Source organism: Rana temporaria, chromosome 9, assembly GCF_905171775.1.
Source record: "Rana temporaria chromosome 9, aRanTem1.1, whole genome shotgun sequence".
Taxonomy (NCBI): Eukaryota; Metazoa; Chordata; class Amphibia; order Anura; family Ranidae; genus Rana; species Rana temporaria.
In genome coordinates, this window is record NC_053497.1 from 53,364,075 (window position 1) to 53,381,580 (window position 17,506).

The 17,506-nt window shown below is 37.3% G+C and overlaps 1 protein-coding gene across 6 annotated transcripts in view; it reads right to left on the reverse strand.

The window, feature by feature from the left end:
* Positions 1 to 17,506, reverse strand: part of ANG (angiogenin) — an 89,806-nt gene that overhangs the window by 5,197 nt on the left and 67,103 nt on the right. For 5 of the 6 annotated variants that reach the window (XR_005743528.1, XR_005743525.1, XR_005743527.1 and 2 more), the window contains one exon: positions 2,862 to 2,915. The gene's annotated coding sequence lies outside the window, so the exon portion shown is untranslated. Of the gene's footprint in view, positions 1 to 2,861; positions 2,916 to 3,031; positions 3,148 to 17,506 lie in introns of those variants that run through there. The other variant, XR_005743529.1, reaches the window with a different exon arrangement.

Consider the following 17,506-nt stretch of genomic DNA (forward strand, 5'->3'; position numbering starts at 1 on the left):
AACATGTTTTAAAATTTTCCTATGGATAAAAAACCGATAGAAAAAACGATCGTCTGTGTGGAAGTCCATCGGAGAAAAATCCATTCATGCTCAGAATCAAGTCGACGCATGCTCGGAAGCATTGAACTTCATTTTTCTCAGCACGTCATAGTGTTTTACGTCACCGCGTTGGACACGGTTGGATTTTTGACCGATGGTGTGTAGGCAAGACTGATGAAAATCAGCTTCATTGGATATCCGACGAAAAAATCCATCGGATTCGATTCCATCAGATATCCAATCATGTATACAGGGCATTACTGTTTAATATTTTAGGTGTAGCTGACTTGAAAAAAATATAGATTTAAAGCGGTTGTATACCGCTGCACTTTTTTTTCCTTACCTGCAAGGCAAACGCATAATGTGCTAGTATGCATTGCATACTAGCACATTATGTGAAACTTACCTCAAAACTAAGACTTCCAGCGATGCAATCATCGCTGGAGACGGCATCCATCTATACCCCGTCTTCCAGTAAATATCTCTTAAAAAGGTGCATATTTAGGAGGTATTTACACTACCCATAGGTAAGCCTTAATAGAGGCTTACCTATAGGTAAAACTTAAAGGGGTTGTAAAGGTTAGTTTTTGTATTTTCTAAATAGGTTCCTTTAACCAGCCTGGCGGTATTCCCGAGTCTGACTCGGGGTGAGATTTTTTGGCTACAATCGGTAACCCCGAGTCAGACTCGGGCTCGCCTCGCTGAATCCACAGGCAGTGTTTACTTACCTTGTCCCTGGATCCAGCAATGCCACCGCGCTGTGTGAGCGAGCGGGACCTCGATGTGCCGCCGATCTCCGTTCCCTGCGACGTTACGACGCACGGGGGCGGAGAACGGCGCCAAATTCAAAAAGGTAAACAAACACCTTACATACACTATACTGTAATCTTATAGATTACAGTACTGTATGTAAAAAATACACCCCCCCCTTGTCCCTAGTGGTCTGCCCCGTGCCCTACATGTACTTTTATATAATAAAAACTGTTCTTTCTGCCTGCAAACTGTAGATTGTCCAAAAGTGTCCCTTTATGTCAAAAATGGTTTTAGAGCAGCTAAAAAACAGCGATAATAAATTATAATCACTTGCAGAATTGTGCGATAGCGATATGTGGGGAAATTCGTCATAAAAAAATTTAAGTGAGTTATTCCTAAGAATTACAGGCCTACAGAATAAAACGCCAAATTTCCTTGCAAATAATGGTACCGCCCTTTCAGCACCTTTTTTCTGAAATAATCATACCGCCAGGGAGGTTAAGCTAGTGCATTGTTGGTTCACTTACCTTTTCCTTCGATTTCCCTTCTAAATGTTTTTTTTCTTTGTCTGAATTTCTCACTTCCTGTTTCTCCTCGGTAAACTTGCCCCAATCATACAAGCGGTGGTTAGTCAGCCAGAACAGCTTACTGAACAGCTTACTGAGGAGGAACAGGAAGTGAGAAATTCAGACAAAGAAAAAAAACATTTACAAGGGAAAGCGAAGGAAAAGGTAAGTGAACCAACAATGCACTAGCTTAAAGGAACCTATTTAGAAAATAAAAAACAAACCTTTACAACCCCTTTAAAGATGGATTTACTTCCTCTTTGATTGTTTGGTTCTGAACATAATGAGCACAGAAACTATATACAAAGGCACTACACATTCCCTTTATTGGTTAGTTTTTAGAGTATGACAAATTTTCTTTTTGCTACTTTCTTGCTGCTCAAACTACTTAAAGCAGTTGTATCCCCTGCTTCGACATTTTTACCTACAGGTAATAAATAAGGCTTACCTGTAGGTAAAAAGAATATCTCCTAAACCTGCAGGGTTTAGGCGATATTGACCCTGCATGCTGCCGCTGACGTCAACGGCTCATGCGCTCTTCAGGTCTGGCGTATCCACCTGTCCGTTTTCATCCGATCCTATCCGCCAGACGGATGGAAAAAAGGGTTCCCATCTGTCTGGATTTAGCAGAGCGGAGCGGATTGGATGTCAGTGGACATGTCACCGCTGACATCCATGGCTCCATAGAGGTGCATGGAGCGTCCGTTCTGGTCGGCCTGAAAAAACTGACCTGGACGGTCTGCTTGTGTGAAAGGGGCCTAAGTTTAGTAATCTAAAAAAGAAAAAAACAGGACAAAGGACATTTCCCTCTATCAGTGTGATGTGTCTCGTGTGCTGCTGTCTCTTGGTTTAGTAGAAATATTTTTCCTTCGACCCCCCCTCACCAACGTAATCTTCCAGTGTGACAGGGATTAATAGAGCTGAGGGAGCTGTGATGGGCACTCATTAGGAGTGCCCCACTATACCCTCTCTTTCTGCCCACCTCCTCTATTGATAGAAGCAATACTATGACTGAAAAACTAACTTTGAAAGGTGGACGGCCAGAAGATTCAAAGATCCACCTCCATCCGTTTGGCCAATTTCATGCTCCCAAAATTGTGTTAACAGTTTGAGGATGGCCCCTTCCTGTTCCAACATGACTGGGCACCAGTGCACAAAGCAAGGTCCATAAAGACATGGATGAGCGAGTTTGGGGTAGAGGAACTTGACTGGCCTGACATCAACCCGATAGCAGGGGCGGCCCATCCATTAAGGGCGCATATCAGTGCCTGACCTCACAAATGCACTTCTGGAAGAATGGTCAAACATTCCCATAGACACACTCCTAAACCTTGTGGACAGCCTTCCCAGAAGAGTTTAAGCTTTTATAGCTGCAAAGGGTGGGCCAACTCAATATTGAACCCTACGGACTGAGACTGGGATGCCATTCAAGTTCATGTACGTGTAAAGGCAGGTGTCCTAATACTTTTGACAATATACTGTAAAAATTATGAAGTTACTCACCGCGCTTGTATTGTGTCTTGTATCCTGTTAGGTAGTAGGAGAGACAATGAAGACCTATAAAAATGATAGTAAGCAATGAGTGACCGACACCAACTGGAATTATAACATAAAACACAAAGACATGGCAATATTACAATACATTATAATGTGTCCCTCTCCAGCCCCCATACCTGATAAGCAGACGGACTTTACTATGCCAAAGAATCTTCACAGTCTGGCTTTTATTTAATTTTGCCTGAGATTTAATCAAAAAAAGGAAATGCGAAATATCGACCACAAACCAACTGCTCTGTGTGCACACAGCCCTTATCTCTTATCTGTTCTGTTAAAGCTGAACTCTGGACAATTTTTTTATTTCACCACACAGTGGGGCTGTGCCCACAAAGCATGGGTCCACTGCCTATGGGTTCAGAGAGCCAAGATATACTCACCCAATCCTCCCAGAGCAAGACCGGTCCCCTTTGGCTCCTGCCCCCCCATGGTCCAGAGGTCTTGTGTTCCTAACATCACCATGCCCATAGTCCACTGTTGGACATGGGGGAGCTGTTTTCTGGAGAATTGGAGGATCGGTTGAGTCTAGGCTATGTTTTCAATCCCAGACAAAACAAGTAGTTAATCCATGCAGTGCGGGCACAGCCCCTCTACATGGGGAAAATAAAAATGTGCCCAGAGTTGGGCTTTAAGATTTAAGCTGAAGTTGAATTTGCCTTCCTTTATGTCCTCATTTCTCCCCTCATCAATAGGCTAATGACATTTTAAAATAAAGCCTTTCCCTTTTTATTACATATTACATTTGTGGGACATCATAAACGGGACTCTGTGCCTCTTTACGCAATGCAGGCAGATCATGATTGGTAGGAGGAGCCGGAAGAGTGTTCTAAATGTATCTGACTTTCTGCAGCTCCTAATACACACTGTGGGAAGCTTACAGAGTGCAGTAGAATCAAGCAAGCAAGCAAAGCAGTGGCGTTGCTAGGGGGGGCGGGCCGCACCTGGGTGACAACTGACACCCATGGGTAGCGGCACCGCTAACACCGCCCACTGCCTTACACTGATCTGCCTCTTGGGTCTTGCGGCTGTGTCCCTCAGCAGACCGAAGCTGCCTCCTCCTCCTCTCTGCTTACACAGAAGGAGGGAGAGCCTGAGAGGCACACATCGCTGTTTGCTGTTATATCCATCCGTGCAGTTCTGAGGTCTGTACACTACTATATGTAGATGGACATGTGCAGGGGGTGCTATGGGAGGGGAGAGGGGATCTATACTGATGGGGGGGTCTGCACTGAGGGGGTCTATACTGATGGGGGGTCTGCACTGAGGGGGGTCTATACTCATGGGGGGTCTATGCTGATGGGCGTGTCTGAAGTGAGGGAGGGGGGTCAGTACTTAGTGGTCTATACTGAGGAAAGGGGGTCTGTATTAAGTGGGGGGGGGTCTATACTGAGGAAAGGGGGTCTGTACTTAGTGAGGGGGGGTCTGTACTGAGGGGGAGGTCTATACTTAGGGATGGGTGAGGGTGTCTGTACTGAGGGGGGTCTGTACTTAGTGGGGTGTCTATACTGAGGAAAGGGGGTTTGTACTTAGTGGGGGGATCTATACTGAGGAAAGGGGTCTGTACTTAGTGGGGGGGATCTATACTGAGGAAAGGGGTCTGTACTTAGTGGGGGGGATCTATACTGAGGAAAGGGGTCTGTACTTAGTGGGGGATCTATACTGAGGAAAGGGGGTCTGTACTTAGTGAGGGGGATCTGTATTTAGTGAGGGTGTCTGTACTGAGGGGGAGGTCTATACTGAGGGAGGGGGTCTATACTAAGGGAGGGAGGGTCGTAAAAAACTAGACATGTGCAATTCATTTTGTTTCTAAGTGTTTTTTTTACGAAAATTCGTTAATTCGTTAATTACGAATTTTCGTATTTACAAATTTTTTATTTACGAATTTTCAGACTTCCGAAAATTTAGAATTTCCGAATTTTCGTATTTCCGAAAATTCAAATTTCCGAATTTTCGTATTTTCGAAAATTCGTATTTACGAATTCAGGAATTTTCTTTTTTTTTATTTCCGAATTTTCGTATTTACGAAAGTGAAAAATTCGAAAATTAAAAAATTTGAAACTTGAAAAATTCGAAAATGGAAAAATTTGAAAATGGAAAAAATCGAAGTTCGAAAATTGAAAAATGTTTCAAATTTCGAATTTTTCAATTTTCGAATTTTTCAATTCGAAATTTAGAATTTTTCACATTTCGAATTTTAGAATTTTTCACTTCGCCAATTTAGAATTTTTCAGAAATTTGGAATTTGAAACTTTTCAATTTTCGAATTTTTTAATTTTCGAATTTTCGTATTTCCGAATTTTCGTATTTACGAATTTTTCAATTCGAAATTCGAAAATAGAAAAATTCGGAAATTGAAACATTTCGTATTTACGAATTTTCGTATTTCCGAATATTTTCATATTTCCGAATTTTCGTATTTCGAAATTTGAAAATCGAAATTTCGAAAATTGAAACATTCGAAAATTCGAAAACTGAAAAATGCGAAAATTCGAAAATTGAAAAATTCGAAAATCGAAATTTCGAAAATTGAAAAATTGAAAAATTTGAAATTGAAAAATTCGAAAACTGAAAAATTCGAAAATTAAAAAATTCACATGGAGGACACTGAATTTACGAATTCAGGAATTTTCTTTTTTTTATTTCCGAATTTTCGTATTTCCGAATTTTCGAAATTCCGAATTTTTGAATCTTTGAATTTTTGAATTTTTCCATTTTCGAATTTTTCCATTTTCGAATTTGAAAAATTCTAAATCTGAAAAATTTGAAATTGGAAAAGTGAAAAATTAGAAAATTAAAAAATTCGAAACTTGAAAAATTAGAAAATTCGAAAATGGAAAAATTTGAAAATGGAAAAAATCGAAGTTCGAAAATTGAAAAATTTTTCAAATTTCGAATTTTTCAATTTTCGAATTTTTCAATTTTCGAATTTTTCAATTCGAAAAATTAGAAAATTCGAAAATGGAAAAATTTGAAAATGGAAAAAATCGAAGTTCGAAAATTGAAAAATTTTTCAAATTTCGAATTTTTCAATTTTCGAATTTTTCAATTTTCGAATTTTTCAATTCGAAAATTTTTCACATTTCGAATTTTAGAATTTTTCACTTCGCCAATTTAGAATTTTTCAGAAATTTTTTCGTATTTCCGAATTTTCGTATTTCCGAATATTTTCATATTTCGAAATTTGAAAATCGAAATTTCGAAAATTGAAACATTCGAAAATTCGAAAACTGAAAAATGCGAAAATTCGAAAATTAAAAAAATAGAAATTCGAAACTGAAAATACGAAATTTCGAAAATTCGAAAATTAAAAAATTAGAAATTAGAAATTTTGAAAAATTAGAAATTAGAAATTTCGAAAATTGAAAAATTCGAAATGTCAAAAATTCGAAAATTGAAAAATTCGAAATGTCAAAAATCGAAATTTCGAAAATTGAAAAATTCGAAAATCGAAATTTCGAAAATTTAAAAATTGAAAAATTTTCGTATTTCGAAATTTGAAAATCGAAATTTCGAAAATTGAAACATTCGAAAATTCGAAAACTGAAAAATGCGAAAATTAGAAAATTAAAAAATTAGAAATTCGAAACTTCGAAAATACGAAATTTCGAAAATTCGAAAATTAAAAAATTAGAAATTAGAAATTTTGAAAAATTAGAAATTCGAAATTTCGAAAATTGAAAAATTCGAAATGTCAAAAATTCGAAAATTGAAAAATTCGAAATGTCAAAAATCGAAATTTCGAAAATTGAAAAATTCGAAAATCGAAATTTCGAAAATTGAAAAATTGAAAAATTTGAAAAATTCGAAAACTGAAAAATTCGAAAATTAAAAAATTCACATGGAGGACACTGAATTTACGAATTCAGGAATTTTCTTTTTTTTTATTTCCGAATTTTCCAAATTTTCGAAATTCCGAATTTTTCAATTTTTGAATTTTTCCATTTTCGAATTTGAAAAATTCTAAATCTGAAAAATTCGAAATTGGAAAAGTGAAAAATTAGAAAATTAAAAAATTCGAAACTTGAAAAATTCGAAAATTCGAAAATGGAAAAATTTGAAAATGGAAAAAATCGAAGTTCGAAAATTGAAAAATGTTTCAAATTTCGAATTTTTCAATTTTCGAATTTTTCAATTCGAAATTTAGAATTTTTCACATTTCGAATTTTAGAATTTTTCACTTCGCCAATTTAGAATTTTTCAGAAATTTTTTCGTATTTCCGAATTTTCGTATTTCCGAATATTTTCATATTTCCGAATTTTCGTATTTCGAAATTTGAAAATCGAAATTTCGAAAATTGAAACATTCTGTACTTAGTGAGGGGGATCTATACTGAGGAAAGGGGGTCTGTACTTAGTGGGGGGGGATCTATACTGAGGAAAGGGGTCTGTACTTAGTGGGGGATCTATACTGAGGAAAGGGGGTCTGTACTTAGTGAGGGGGATCTGTATTTAGTGAGGGTGTCTGTACTGAGGGGGAGGTCTATACTGAGGGAGGGGGTCTATACTAAGGGAGGGAGGGTCGTAAAAAACTAGACATGTGCAATTCATTTTGTTTCTAAGTGTTTTTTTTACGAAAATTCGTTAATTCGTTAATTACGAATTTTCGTATTTACAAATTTTTTATTTACGAATTTTCAGACTTCGGAAATTTAGAATTTCCGAATTTTCGTATTTCCGAAAATTCAAATTTCCTAATTTTCGTATTTTCGAAAATTCGTATTTACGAATTCAGGAATTTTCTTTTTTTTTTTATTTCCGAATTTTCGTATTTACGAAAGTGAAAAATTCGAAAATTAAAAAATTTGAAACTTGAAAAATTCGAAAATGGAAAAATTTGAAAATGGAAAAAATCGAAGTTCGAAAATTGAAAAATGTTTCAAATTTCGAATTTTTCAATTTTCGAATTTTTCAATTCGAAATTTAGAATTTTTCACATTTCGAATTTTAGAATTTTTCACTTCGCCAATTTAGAATTTTTCAGAAATTTGGAATTTGAAACTTTTCAATTTTCGAATTTTTTAATTTTCGAATTTTCGTATTTCCGAATTTTCGTATTTACGAATTTTTCAATTCGAAATTCGAAAATAGAAAAATTCGGAAATTGAAACATTTCGGGCCAAATTCTCAAAAGAGATACGCAGACTTAACTGCTGTTCAGCCTGCGTATCCCTGTGCCTAACTTTGGAAATGATTCTCAAAAGGCTTTTTCCAAAGTTAGGCAGAAAATCTGACATGTGTAAGACACTTACACGGTCAGATTTTAGGATGCAGTACCGCATCCGCCACTGGGGGCATTTCTCATTGAAATCCAGCTTTGCGTATGCAAATGAGGACTTAAGCAGATTTTCAAAGCATTTCAGCACTTTGATTTCTGCCTAAGTTCCGAATTTGCCGTCGCAAAATTAGGGCTGGTTTTACAATGTGGAAAGTTAGCCAAACCTTGTAAAGGCCCATTCAAGCGACGGCATTTGGTATGCATTCCTGAGGGAGAACTCCACGGCAATTTTTAAATTCAAAACCGGCATGGGTTCCCCCCCAGGAGCATACCAGGCCCTTAGGTCTGGTATGGGTTGTAAGGAGACCCCCCCACGCCGAAAAATTGACGTAGGGGGTCCCCCTACAATCCATACCAGACCCGTATCCAAAGCACGCTACCCGGCCGGTCAGGAAGGGAGTGGGGACGAGCGAGCGCCCCCCCCCCCCCTCCTGAGCCGTGCCAGGCCGCATGCCCTCAACATGGGGGGGTTGGGTGCTCTGGGGCAGGGGGGCGCACTGCGGGCCCCCCCACCCCAGAGCACCCTGTCCCCATGTTGATGAGGACAGGACCTCTTCCCGACAACCCTTGCCATTGGTTGTCGGGGTCTGCGGGCGGAGGCTTATCGGAATCTGGGAGTCCCCTCAAATAAGGGGGCCCCCAGATACCGGCCCCCCACCCTAAGTGAATGGATATGGGGTACATCGTACCCCTATCCATTCACCTGGAGGCAAAAAGTAAAATGTAGTAAACACACAACACAAGGCTTTTTAAAATATTTTATTATTCTGCTCCGGAGGCCCCCCCTGTCTTCGTTATTGACCCTGGCGTCACAGAAGACCGCGCCGGCTGCCTGTTTGAAATCGAGCTAACACACAAACATAGCAGGCAGCCAGCGCTGAAGAAGAAGGCACCGGAGAGCTGCAGAAGAACCGGGGTTTGCCGAGTCAAGAGCGGAAGAGGGGAGAAGATGGAAGAAGCCCCCCGGAGTCCGGAGAAGCCCCCCCCGGAGAGCGGAGAAGACCCCCGGAGAGCGGAAGACCCCCGGAGAGTGGAAGAAGAAGCCCCCCCTGCTAATTGAGCTAATAACGAAGACAGGGGGGGCCTCCGGAGCAGAATAATAAAATATTTTAAAAGGCCTTGTGTTGTGTGTTTACTACATTTTACTTTTTGCCTCCAGGTGAATGGATAGGGGTACGATGTACCCCATATCCATTCACTTAGGGTGGGGGGCCGGTATCTGGGGGCCCCCTTATTTGAGGGGACTCCCAGATTCCGATAAGCCTCCGCCCGCAGACCCCGACAACCAATGGCAAGGGTTGTCGGGAAGAGGTCCTGTCCTCATCAACATGGGGACAGGGTGCTCTGGGGTGGGGGGGCCCGCAGTGCGCCCCCCTGCCCCAGAGCACCCAACCCCCCCATGTTGAGGGCATGCGGCCTGGCATGGCTCAGGAGGGGGGGGGACGCTCGCTCGTCCCCACTCCCATTCCTGGCCGGCCGGGTAGCGTGCTTTGGATACGGGTCTGGTATGGATTGTAGGGGGACCCCCTACGTCAATTTTTCGGCGTGGGGGGGTCTCCTTACAACCCATACCGGACCTAAGGGCCTGGTATGCTCCTGGGGGGGGAACCCATGCCGGTTTTTTCTTTGAAAATTGGCATGGAGTTCTCCCTCTCAGGAATGCATGCTGAGCGACGCTGTCATTTTTTTTATAATTATTTGTTTTCCCGGCGCGTCTTTTTTTTTCACCCATCGCAACTTTAGTGTCCCGTCGAAATTCTCAAAGCCGACCGGCGTTAATTACGTTCGCGCGCTGCACGTCGGGAAAATTACGTCACACGCATGCGCAGTACGGCCGGCGCGGGAGCGCGCCTCATTTAAATTTTAAACGCCCCCAGGAGAGGAGGACCGCCTTACGACGGCGGCACTTAAGTTACACAGTGTGTAATTTCTACCTAAGTGCTTTGACGATCAGGCACTTAGGTAGAAATTTTAAGTCAGTGTAACTTAACTGCTGAAATTTAAGTTACGCAGAGTTTTTGAGAATTTGGCCCTTCGTATTTACGAATTTTCGTATTTCCGAATATTTTCATATTTCCGAATTTTCGTATTTCGAAATTTGAAAATCGAAATTTCGAAAATTTAAACATTCGAAAATTCGAAAACTGAAAAATGCGAAAATTCGAAAATTAAAAGTTAGAAATTCGAAACTTCGAAAATACGAAATTTCGAAAATTCGAAAATTGAAAAATTCGAAATTTCGAAAATTGAAAAATTGAAAAATTTGAAATGGAAAAATTCGAAAACTGAAAAATTCGAAAATTAAAAAATTCACATGGAGGACACTGAATTTACGAATTCAGGAATTTTCTTTTTTTTATTTCCGAATTTTCGTATTTCCGAATTTTCGAAATTCCGAATTTTTGAATTTTTGAATTTTTGAATTTTTCCATTTTCGAATTTTTCCATTTTCGAATTTGAAAAATTCTAAATCTGAAAAATTTGAAATTGGAAAAGTGAAAAATTAGAAAATTAAAAAATTCGAAACTTGAAAAACTGAAAAATTTGAAAATGGAAAAAATCGAAGTTCGAAAATTGAAAATTTTTTCAAATTTCGAATTTTTCAATTTTCGAATTTTTCAATTTTCGAATTTTTCAATTCGAAATTTAGAATTTTTCACATTTCGAATTTTAGAATTTTTCACTTCGCCAATTTAGAATTTTTCAGAAATTTTTTCGTATTTCCGAATTTTCGTATTTCCGAATATTTTCATATTTCCGAATTTTCGTATTTCGAAATTTGAAAATCGAAATTTCGAAAATTGAAACATTCGAAAATTCGAAAACTGAAAAATGCGAAAATTCGAAAATTAAAAAATTAGAAATTCGAAACTTCGAAAATACGAAATTTCGAAAATTCGAAAATTAAAAAATTAGAAATTAGAAATTTTGAAAAATTCGAAATTCGAAATTTCGAAAATTGAAAAATTCGAAATGTCAAAAATTCGAAAATTGAAAAATTCGAAATGTCAAAAATCGAAATTTCGAAAATTGAAAAATTCGAAAATCGAAATTTCGAAAATTGAAAAATTGAAAAATTTGAAAAATTCGAAAACTGAAAAATTCGAAAATTAAAAAATTCACATGGAGGACACTGAATTTACGAATTCAGGAATTTTCTTTTTTTTTATTTCCGAATTTTCCAAATTTTCGAAATTCCGAATTTTTCAATTTTTGAATTTTTCCATTTTCGAATTTGAAAAATTCTAAATCTGAAAAATTCGAAATTGGAAAAGTGAAAAATTCAGAATTTTCGAAATTCCGAATTTTTTATTTTTTCAATTTTTGAATTTTTCCATTTTCGAATTTGAAAAATTCTAAATCTGAAAAATTCGAAATTGGAAAAGTGAAAAATTAGAAAATTAAAAAATTCGAAACTTGAAAAATTCGAAAATTCGAAAATGGAAAAATTTGAAAATGGAAAAAATCGAAGTTCGAAAATTGAAAAATGTTTCAAATTTCGAATTTTTCAATTTTCGAATTTTTCAATTCGAAATTTAGAATTTTTCACATTTCGAATTTTAGAATTTTTCACTTCGCCAATTTAGAATTTTTCAGAAATTTTTTCGTATTTCCGAATTTTCGTATTTCCGAATATTTTCATATTTCCGAATTTTCGTATTTCGAAATTTGAAAATCGAAATTTCGAAAATTGAAACATTCTGTACTTAGTGAGGGGGATCTATACTGAGGAAAGGGGGTCTGTACTTAGTGGGGGGGGGATCTATACTGAGGAAAGGGGTCTGTACTTAGTGGGGGATCTATACTGAGGAAAGGGGGTCTGTACTTAGTGAGGGGGATCTGTATTTAGTGAGGGTGTCTGTACTGAGGGGGAGGTCTATACTGAGGGAGGGGGTCTATACTAAGGGAGGGAGGGTCGTAAAAAACTAGACATGTGCAATTCATTTTGTTTCTAAGTGTTTTTTTTACGAAAATTCGTTAATTCGTTAATTACGAATTTTCGTATTTACAAATTTTTTATTTACGAATTTTCAGACTTCGGAAATTTAGAATTTCCGAATTTTCGTATTTCCGAAAATTCAAATTTCCGAATTTTCGTATTTTCGAAAATTCGTATTTACGAATTCAGGAATTTTCTTTTTTTTTTTATTTACGAATTTTCGTATTTACGAAAGTGAAAAATTCGAAAATTAAAAAATTTGAAACTTGAAAAATTCGAAAATGGAAAAATTTGAAAATGGAAAAAATCGAAGTTCGAAAATTGAAAAATGTTTCAAATTTCGAATTTTTCAATTTTCGAATTTTTCAATTCGAAATTTAGAATTTTTCACATTTCGAATTTTAGAATTTTTCACTTCGCCAATTTAGAATTTTTCAGAAATTTGGAATTTGAAACTTTTCAATTTTCGAATTTTTTAATTTTCGAATTTTCGTATTTCCGAATTTTCGTATTTACGAATTTTTCAATTCGAAATTCGAAAATAGAAAAATTCGGAAATTGAAACATTTCGGGCCAAATTCTCAAAAGAGATACGCAGACTTAACTGCTGTTCAGCCTGCGTATCCCTGTGCCTAACTTTGGAAACGATTCTCAAAAGGCTTTTTCCAAAGTTAGGCAGAAAATCTGACATGTGTAAGACACTTACACGGTCAGATTTTAGGATGCAGTACCGCATCCGCCACTGGGGGCATTTCTCATTGAAATCCAGCTTTGCGTATGCAAATGAGGACTTAAGCAGATTTTCAAAGCATTTCAGCACTTTGATTTCTGCCTAAGTTCCGAATTTGCCGTCGCAAAATTAGGGCTGGTTTTACAATGTGGAAAGTTAGCCAAACCTTGTAAAGGCCCATTCAAGCGACGGCATTTGGTATGCATTCCTGAGGGAGAACTCCACGGCAATTTTTAAATTCAAAACCGGCATGGGTTCCCCCCCAGGAGCATACCAGGCCCTTAGGTCTGGTATGGGTTGTAAGGAGACCCCCCCACGCCGAAAAATTGACGTAGGGGGTCCCCCTACAATCCATACCAGACCCGTATCCAAAGCACGCTACCCGGCCGGTCAGGAAGGGAGTGGGGACGAGCGAGCGCCCCCCCCCCCCTCCTGAGCCGTGCCAGGCCGCATGCCCTCAACATGGGGGGGTTGGGTGCTCTGGGGCAGGGGGGCGCACTGCGGGCCCCCCCCACCCCAGAGCACCCTGTCCCCATGTTGATGAGGACAGGACCTCTTCCCGACAACCCTTGCCATTGGTTGTCGGGGTCTGCGGGCGGAGGCTTATCGGAATCTGGGAGTCCCCTCAAATAAGGGGGCCCCCAGATACCGGCCCCCCACCCTAAGTGAATGGATATGGGGTACATCGTACCCCTATCCATTCACCTGGAGGCAAAAAGTAAAATGTAGTAAACACACAACACAAGGCTTTTTAAAATATTTTATTATTCTGCTCCGGAGGCCCCCCCTGTCTTCGTTATTGACCCTGGCGTCACAGAAGACCGCGCCGGCTGCCTGTTTGAAATCGAGCTAACACACAAACATAGCAGGCAGCCAGCGCTGAAGAAGAAGGCACCGGAGAGCTGCAGAAGAACCCGGGGTTCGCCGAGTCAAGAGCGGAAGAGGGGAGAAGATGGAAGAAGCCCCCCGGAGTCCGGAGAAGCCCCCCCCGGAGAGCGGAGAAGACCCCCGGAGAGCGGAAGACCCCCGGAGAGTGGAAGAAGAAGCCCCCCCTGCTAATTGAGCTAATAACGAAGACAGGGGGGCCTCCGGAGCAGAATAATAAAATATTTTAAAAAGCCTTGTGTTGTGTGTTTACTACATTTTACTTTTTGCCTCCAGGTGAATGGATAGGGGTACGATGTACCCCATATCCATTCACTTAGGGTGGGGGGCCGGTATCTGGGGGCCCCCTTATTTGAGGGGACTCCCAGATTCCGATAAGCCTCCGCCCGCAGACCCCGACAACCAATGGCAAGGGTTGTCGGGAAGAGGTCCTGTCCTCATCAACATGGGGACAGGGTGCTCTGGGGTGGGGGGGCCCGCAGTGCGCCCCCCTGCCCCAGAGCACCCAACCCCCCCATGTTGAGGGCATGCGGCCTGGCATGGCTCAGGAGGGGGGGGGGACGCTCGCTCGTCCCCACTCCCATTCCTGGCCGGCCGGGTAGCGTGCTTTGGATACGGGTCTGGTATGGATTGTAGGGGGACCCCCTACGTCAATTTTTCGGCGTGGGGGGGTCTCCTTACAACCCATACCGGACCTAAGGGCCTGGTATGCTCCTGGGGGGGGAACCCATGCCGGTTTTTTCTTTGAAAATTGGCATGGAGTTCTCCCTCTCAGGAATGCATGCTGAGCGACGCTGTCATTTTTTTTATAATTATTTGTTTTCCCGGCGCGTCTTTTTTTTTCACCCATCGCAACTTTAGTGTCCCGTCGAAATTCTCAAAGCCGACCGGCGTTAATTACGTTCGCGCGCTGCACGTCGGGAAAATTACGTCACACGCATGCGCAGTACGGCCGGCGCGGGAGCGCGCCTCATTTAAATTTTAAACGCCCCCAGGAGAGGAGGACCGCCTTACGACGGCGGCACTTAAGTTACACAGCGTGTAATTTCTACCTAAGTGCTTTGACGATCAGGCACTTAGGTAGAAATTTTAAGTCAGTGTAACTTAACTGCTGAAATTTAAGTTACGCAGAGTTTTTGAGAATTTGGCCCTTCGTATTTACGAATTTTCGTATTTCCGAATATTTTCATATTTCCGAATTTTCGTATTTCGAAATTTGAAAATCGAAATTTCGAAAATTGAAACATTCGAAAATTCGAAAACTGAAAAATGCGAAAATTCGAAAATTAAAAAAGTTAGAAATTCGAAACTTCGAAAATACGAAATTTCGAAAATTCGAAAATTGAAAAATTCGAAATTTCGAAAATTGAAAAATTGAAAAATTTGAAATGGAAAAATTCGAAAACTGAAAAATTCGAAAATTAAAAAATTCACATGGAGGACACTGAATTTACGAATTCAGGAATTTTCTTTTTTTTATTTCCGAATTTTCGTATTTCCGAATTTTCGAAATTCCGAATTTTTGAATTTTTGAATTTTTGAATTTTTCCATTTTCGAATTTTTCCATTTTCGAATTTGAAAAATTCTAAATCTGAAAAATTTGAAATTGGAAAAGTGAAAAATTAGAAAATTTAAAAATTCGAAACTTTTTCAAATTTCGAATTTTTCAATTTTCGAATTTTTCAATTTTCGAATTTTTCAATTCGAAATTTAGAATTTTTCACATTTCGAATTTTAGAATTTTTCACTTCGCCAATTTAGAATTTTTCAGAAATTATTTCGTATTTCAGAATTTTCGTATTTCCGAATATTTTCATATTTCCGAATTTTCGTATTTCGAAATTTGAAAATCGAAATTTCGAAAATTGAAACATTCGAAAATTCGAAAACTGAAAAATGCGAAAATTCGAAAATTAAAAAATTAGAAATTCGAAACTTCGAAAATACGAAATTTCGAAAATTCGAAAATTAAAAAATTAGAAATTAGAAATTTTGAAAAATTAGAAATTGCAAATTGAAAAATTCGAAATGTCAAAAATTCGAAAATTGAAAAATTCGAAATGTCAAAAATCGAAAATTAAAAAATTCACATGGAGGACACTGAATTTACGAATTCAGGAATTTTCTTTTTTTTTTATTTCCGAATTTTCCAAATTTTCGAAATTCCGAATTTTTCAATTTTTGAATTTTTCCATTTTCGAATTTGAAAAATTCTAAATCTGAAAAATTTGAAATTGGAAAAGTGAAAAATTAGAAAATTAAAAAATTCGAAACTTGAAAAACTGAAAAATTTGAAAATGGAAAAAATCGAAGTTCGAAAATTGAAATTTTTTTCAAATTTCGAATTTTTCAATTTTCGAATTTTTCAATTTTCGAATTTTTCAATTCGAAATTTAGAATTTTTCACATTTCGAATTTTAGAATTTTTCACTTCGCCAATTTAGAATTTTTCAGAAATTTTTTAAATTCTAAATCTGAAAAATTCGAAATTCGAAAAGTGAAAAATTCAGAATTTTCGAAATTCCGAATTTTTTATTTTTTCAATTTTTGAATTTTTCCATTTTCGAATTTTGAAAAATTCTAAATCTGAAAAATTCGAAATTGGAAAAGTGAAAAATTCAGAATTTTCGAAATTCCGAATTTTTTATTTTTTCAATTTTTGAATTTTTCCATTTTCGAATTTGAAAAATTCTAAATCTGAAAAATTCGAAATTGGAAAAGTGAAAAATTCAGAATTTTCGAAATTCCGAATTTTTTATTTTTTCAATTTTTGAATTTTTCCATTTTCGAATTTGAAAAATTCTAAATCTGAAAAATTCGAAATTGGAAAAGTGAAAAATTCAGAATTTTCGAAATTCCGAATTTTTTATTTTTTCAATTTTTGAATTTTTCCATTTTCGAATTTGAAAAATTCTAAATCTGAAAAATTCGAAATTGGAAAAGTGAAAAATTCAGAATTTTCGAAATTCCGAATTTTTTATTTTTTCAATTTTTGAATTTTTCCATTTTCGAATTTGAAAAATTCTAAATCTGAAAAATTCGAAATTGGAAAAGTGAAAAATTTGAAAATGGAAAAAATTGAAGTTCGAAAATTGAAAAATGTTTCAAATTTCGAATTTTTCAATTTTCGAATTTTTCAATTCGAAATTTAGAATTTTTCACATTTCGAATTTTTCAATTTTAGAATTTTTCACTTCCAATTTAGAATTTTTCAGAAATTTGGAATTTGAAACTTTCCAATTTTAGAATTTATTAATTTTCGATTTTTTTAATTTTCGAATTTTTGTATTTCCAAATTCCGAAAATTGAAAAATTCGAAATTCGAAAATTGAAAAAATCGAGAATTGAAAAAAATGTTTCAAATTTCGAATTTTTCAATTTCCGAATTTTCGTATTTCCGAATTTTCGTATTTCCGAATATTTTCGTATTTCCGAATTTTCGTATTTCGAAATTTGAAAATCGAAATTTCGAAAATTGAAAAATTCGAAAATTCGAAAATCGAAATTTCGAAAACTGAAAATTCGAAAACTGAAAAATGCGAAAATTCAAAAGCTGAAAAATTCGAAATACGAAACTTCGAAAATACGAAATTTCGAAAATTCGAAAATTAAAAAATTCGAAATTCGAAATTTCGAAAATTGAAAAATTCGAAATGTCAAAAATCGAAATTTCGAAAATTGAAAAATTGAAAAATTTGAAATTGAAAAATTCGAAAACTGAAAAATTCGAAAATTAAAAAATTCACATGGAGGACACTGAAAA